This window comes from Erythrolamprus reginae, chromosome 5, assembly GCF_031021105.1.
Source record: "Erythrolamprus reginae isolate rEryReg1 chromosome 5, rEryReg1.hap1, whole genome shotgun sequence".
Lineage (NCBI taxonomy): Eukaryota > Metazoa > Chordata > Lepidosauria > Squamata > Dipsadidae > Erythrolamprus > Erythrolamprus reginae.
In genome coordinates, this window is record NC_091954.1 from 55,912,660 (window position 1) to 55,919,393 (window position 6,734).

Genomic DNA, 6,734 nt, shown 5'->3' on the forward strand with positions numbered 1-6,734 from the left:
AAAACAAGGAAGAGGGTAGAACTGAGTTAATTATATTAGTCCGGCCCTCTAAAACTATCTCAATTTCTCATGCGGACCCATGGGAAAATTAATTGCCCACCCCTGGTCTAAAAGATCGACAAGGTTCCTTCCAACTCTGTTATTCTGTTAAAATATAGAAGACTTTTGGGAAGCTATGTCGGTTAATTTCATTTAATAGAGCATTAGTATACCCTGGTTGGAATGCTTTTATTAAATTAAAAATCTACTATATTCTCTTTGACATGGTACTACCCTTTATATTCTGCACTATCAAACTACATTTTTCCTTTCTTTGCTATTTTCACAATATTATATAGCGCTATGTTCTTATATACGTAAATTCTTTTGAACATTTTATACTTGGTTCTTGCTGTGCCTTAAAGAATAAGTCTTCTTTAGAGCTCTACTCCTCAATGCCATATTTAATTATAATTTCATTTCAGCCTTTCTGGCAGCTGAAGTTCTATTGAAAATCAGTGCTTAGAAAATAATAATAATAAAAAAGTAGAGAACAGGAGAGATTTGAATAAGGCACATTGTAAAGTACAGTGCTACTGCTGATAAATCTCTGACAAGCTTTTCAAGCAGCGATGGTAAAGTCTCATGCCGAAAAGAAAGATGTGTCCTTAAAAATTTTTTTTTTAAAGATGACAAAACAATCTGAAGTGAATTATTTATATATCCCAGGCAATGGAAATGGCCAAAATTTTTCTTCATGAAAGGGGTGCTGAATCTTACCCGATATGCCCTTTTTCTGAGAATCGAAGGGAGAGTCCAGGATGGGTTACTCTAGGGCAAGGGTCCCCAAACTTGGCAGCTTTAAGACTTGTGGACTTCAATTCCCAAAATTCTCCAGCCAGTCTTAAAGCTGCCAAGTTTGGAGACCTCTGCTCTAGGGACTGGGTTGAATTTTCTGAAGATCCGCCTTCATGGAGACGTATCCTCAGTCGAAAACAAGTCCGAAGTGAATGATGGAAGTCCACGGCAGTAACCATGGAACTATGGTAGGAACCCCATATGGACTTGAATAAATATAAACATCAAATTCCCCCCAGAGGCTGGCCAAAACCAGATCCAGGAATGGGCTGGACTTTCCCTTTGATTCTTAGAAAAAAGGTGAATCAGGTAAGAACCAACACACCTTTTCCATCATTTTGAAGGGAAAGTCCAGGATGTGACATACCAAAAGTAAATAGTCCAACAGGGTGGGCAATGCTATTGGCAGCTCCTCAGCTCCTCATGCACCTGCTGCAATACCCACTGGCCAAACGCCGGGTCAGCAGAGGTAGTGGCTGAAAGGAAATGCCAATATCCAAGTCGCCATCTGACAGATCTCCTCGACTAAAGCCTGGATAGACCAGGTGGCCATGGTAGTCGGACTTCGGGTGGAGTGTAACTCACTGAGGGTCCTGAAGAGACTGTGATTCATATGCCCAAGTGATATAGATCCCAAACCAACTCCTGACCGTGAAAGGCAAAATCTTGTGGCCACATGAGGAAGGGTGAAAAGAGACGAACAAAGCTTCCATTTTCCATAAGGGGGCAGTCTTGCGGATGTAGACATGAAGAGCCCTCTGCCACCGAATCTGCAACTCATGGCGCGGCTCTGGCCAGAAGTTTGGCAAAATCAACTCCTGGGCATGATGGAAGATGGAGTTGGCATTAGGAAGGTACACAGGATACAGCTGCAGAACCACCCTGTCTGCATAGAAGATGCAGAGGTCCTTGCATATTGGCAGCACTGCCAGTTCCGAGATTCTTCTCACATACATAATGGTCAATGAGAATACTACCTTCCACAATAAGAGTTGTAGGGAAGCTTCCCACAAAGGTTCAAACGGAGACCTAGTCATATCCCAGGTGGGATAACGGTGAACAGGTGGGGGTAGTAGATTAGAGGCCCCCCACAAAAATATGGACTTTTGGATGATGGGCCAGGGAAGTACGATCCCCATAGTCCCAAACTGAGGCCAAAGCAGTGATCTGCCACTGCAACATATTAGGAGAAAGGCCCTTCATGAGACCATCCTTAAGGAGCTTCACAACATGTTCAACCAACTTCTCCCAGATAAATTAAAGTATGTGTTTGGTTTATTTTATTGCTATCCTGTCTATTACAATGGTGAGCATATTTTTCCCTTCTCCTGTTTTTCTTCATAATGACAGCATTATTTGTATTCATATTGTTTTATATTGTATGTTGTGAACCGCCCCGGGTCCTCAGAAAGGGGCGGCATGCAAGTCTAATTAATAATAATAATAATAATAATAATAATAATAATAATAGAGATGGCCCAAAGTCCCGAAAGAATGCTCTAATGATGAATATTGTGTAGTGGGCAGCACAGATACAACAGCATTTACTGACTAAAACTGGAACTGGGTAACAACAGGCAAATCCCAGTAATTTATTCCCTGGGCCCACAGAGCTTTAACCAATCATAATATTTGAAAGAGCTTGCATGAATTAACTGCAGGACTGCTGCAAATATGAATGTTCTAAGTTTCCCTCCAAAACATTTGAAGTCAATAGTCATTTAGTTTGACTTTAGCAGGACTTAACACAACTATATATATTCAATACCATGTTTTCCCCAAAATAAGACAGGGCCTTATATATTTGTTTGAATTTCAAAACATGGTCTTGGCCTTATTATAGGGAGGGGGCTTATTGTTTTGGGGGTACACTAGGTGGTGAGCATGGGAGTCGATGTCTCATCACTGCTGCTTCCCCTCCCTGTTCTTGGCACCAGCAAGTGGTTGGGCCGCCGCCACCGCCTCGTGGAGCAGGACTCTGCAAGGCTTGTTGCGCGATTGCATGAATTAACTGCAGGACTGCTGCAAACTTCATCATACCATCACAGCTGGGGTACTGCTGCAGAACCAAAAGGGAAGCGAAGCCAACCTGTGGTCTGGTGCTCTCTAGCGAGTGCCCGAGTGTCACGGAACACCAGCACCTCCGCAATGGGGTGTTGTGAGTGGTCCACGACCAGCTCAGTTAGTACAAGATTCTGAGGAGAATGAACCAATCCAAGTAGGCAGAGCAGAACATGTCAGCTGTCAGCCTTGATAGCTTCAAGGCAGGATTAGACAGATTCATGGATGCCAAGCATATAGATGGTTATTGAAACGGATGTCCAAGTGCTGCCTCTATGTTGGTTGAGGCAGGCAAGATTCCCTTGAGTACCACTTGTTGGGGGTCAAGGGAAAGGGGGGGGTTGCCTTCTCTTTCTGCTCAAGATCCCCAAGGACAATTGGTGGGCCACTGTGGGACACAGAATGCTGGACTCAATGGGCTTTGTCCTGATTCAGCATGGCTCTTCTTATGTTCTTATGTTCTTAACATGGGAACAGCAGCACCAGCTCCAGGCCAGCATTCAGCTCCCCAGGCTCACTGGGGCAGATGGAAAGCCTTGGTTGCTGCATGCATGGCAACAGGGACGGGTTGGATGCGCCCATCTGCTGCTCAAGTGCTGCGCTTGTTGCCTCGCTCTACCCAACCGGTCTCCTGCCTATGAGGAAGAGAAGGTGAGCCTTGATCCCTACCTTGCTGCCTTGCTGCCTCCTTGCAAGCAGGAGGGCATTTCAAAACACCACCAGAGCCAGAGCTCAGAGGAGCCAAGCCAGTCCTATGGTGTGTGTGTGCATCCGCTTCTTGATCTCTCTCCCTCTCCCTCTCTCTCTTTCTCCCAGTGGAAAGAGTGCTCTCCACAAATGTCTTCCCCTTTCCCTGCAAAGTAGTTGGAAGGGGCCTTATTTTGGAGGGGCTAATTTCAGCCCATGCACTGAAAAACCTGATTGGCCTGATTATGGGGACATGTATTATTTTGGGGAAACATGGTATATATAACAATGAAGTCTGATTCCTAGCATTCACTTCACGCAAGATGGCTTGACAGCAATTAAAGCCTTGCAAATGTGTTAAGCCATGAAGTTTGTTTAAAGTCTGACTGTGGCATTGTTAAAAATCCTGGATTTATTTTGTTAATTGCACAACATTAAATGGTATGGATGACTGGTGCAGTGTTCAGAAGCACAGTACCATTTCCAATTAAATGAGCAAGGAAGGGTTTTTACAGAACAAGCATGGAGTTTTACACAATTGTAGAAAGAGGTGTGAGAAATGATCAGGATGCATTGCTGGTAATATGGTTTAAAATCTAAACTATGCTGTTATTTTGAAAAGCCTTACAAGGAAAATGCCTATGTTAGCAATTGGTCAAGCATCATGAAACCTGCAAGTGTTAAATTATTAACTTTCTCTCTCTCAATTCATTCATCTCATATGAATTCAATTCATAAGCTAGCCCGCAGTAATTGCAATCAAAGCAGTCATTGAAGCCACATTAAGCAAGCTATCCTGTTTGGTTTTCATAGAAATGAGACGCTGCCACATAAATAAATTACTTTGCTGAGATACTCTGATATATATATCAAGCACATCATTTTCAATGTTATTCTTTTTTGTTTATCTGCTGCTATATAACATTGTTCTGTCGGGCTCTCTGGTAGAATCCTCCCAAAAATTCACAGGTACAAATTTCAGACACACACACGTTTGAAAATTCAAAACAATGTTCTTTATAATGAAAATTCACTTAAACCAAGCCTTCTTTTGGGATAGCAAAGAGCACTCGTCTCCAAACAAAGTGGTAATTTGTACAAGTCCCTTATCAGTCCTGTGATACTTAGCTTGCAGCTGTGAGGCAATTCAAAGTCCTTCTTTCACAAAGTGAAACACACTTTGCTCTGGTTTAGTTTCAAAGCAGGGAAAAATCAGCACACAAAAAGTCAGTCAATAAAGCAGTCATGAAACACAAGGATCAGATAATCCTCCACAATGGCCAAACCCACAGGCTGCTATTTATAGCAGCCTCACTAATTACCACAGCCCCACCCAACCACAGGTGGCCTCATTTTCTTTGATAATAATCTCTCAGTTGTTGTTGCCTATGCATCGCTCTCCGCATGCGTGGCTGTATCATTAACTCTTGTTCTGAATCCAAGGAGGAGCTAGATAATTGATCTCCTTCTGAGCTGTCTGCCACACTCTCCTCCTGCCTGTCACTCATGTCTTCTTGGTCAGAGGAGCCTTCATCTTCAGATTCCACTGGGGGCAAACCAGGCCTGCAGCATGTGGATGTCTCCCCCCACATCCACAGTCCTTGGGGCAGGAGCTGGGCCAGAGCTAACCACAACATAACATATACATGTTTCAGTTCTTTTGAAGAGTAGATTTACAGAGTTTAATCTTCTATTTCATAGTGTCTGATCCAAAGTGACCTTATTAAGTTTTTTCTTTATTTATAGTTCCCAGGTAATGTCCTCAAGGATTTGCTTACAACATGTTGTAAAAAGCTAGAAACCATATAGAATCCAGATGCATGGTAAACCAGTTTTGCCATTATAAATCAAATCGAATTACTGATGTCAAAAATGGTGGATTTTTGACACATGTCTAAAAACTGAAGAATAACTTCTTATGATGCCCATATGGCAGATTATGGGAGGGGGGCAGAGTTGGGTTCGCACTGGTTCTATAAAACCGGTAGCAAACTGCTGGTGATGTCATCAAACGGGTTCTGTTGGTGCTGGTCCATGGATGCTGCCATCTTTTGGGGGGAAATTTGGGGGCGGAGTTGGATTTTTTTTGCATTCTTTTTTCTTCTGTGCATGTGCAGAAGCCAAGTTTCTGGCACTGCATATACATCGCCATCTTGTTTTTGACTTTTAAAATGGAAATTTTGGTACTGTGCATGCACACTTGAAGTGCATGCGTGGCCACATGGCACAGGAGGAAGTGAACCGGCAGCAAGCTAAGTTAGAACCCACTCCTGGATAGGGCCAGTGGTGAAATCCAAACTTTTTACTACTAGTTCTAGAGGTGTGGTTTAGTGGGCGTGGCAGAGGAAGGATATTGCAAAATGTCCATTCACACCCCACTCCCGGAGGAGGGATATTGCAAAATCTCCATTCCCAACCCACTCTGGGGCGAGGCAAAGGTGGTATTTACTGGTTCTCAGAACTACTCAAAATTTCCACTACTGGTTCTCTGAATTACTCAAATTTCTGCTACTAGTTCTCCAGAACCTGCTGGATTTCATCCCTGGATGGGGTTAATCCTCTGGATTGTTGAGAAATATTGTGAGAAACAAACTGTCCCCCTGACATTTGTGTGGTGTTTACTATTTAGAAGCATAGAAACATAGAAGACTGACAGCAGAAAAAGACCTCATGGTCCATCTAGTCTGCCCTTATACTATGTCCTGTATTTTATCTTACAATGGATATATCTTTATCCCAGACATGTTTAAATTCAGTTACTGTGGATTTATCTACCACGTCTGCTGGAAGTTTGTTCCAAGGATCTACTACTCTTTCAGTAAAATAATATTTTCTCACGTTGCTTTTGATCTTTCCCCCAACTAACTTCAGATTGTGTCCCCTTGTTCTTTTGTTCACTTTCCTATTAAAAACACTTCCCTCCTGAACCTTATTTAACCCTTTAACATATTTAAATGTTTTGATTATGTCCCCGCTTTTGCTTCTGTCCTCCAGACTATACATATTGAGTTCATTAAGTCTTCCCTGATACGTTTGATGCTTAAGACCTTCCATTTACGGTAACATTCTAAGTCATTGATGTCCTTGTTTGTCTCCATCTAGGCTTTCTCTTTATATATTGTGTTTGTGCCTGTTTTTGTTTTCCTTCC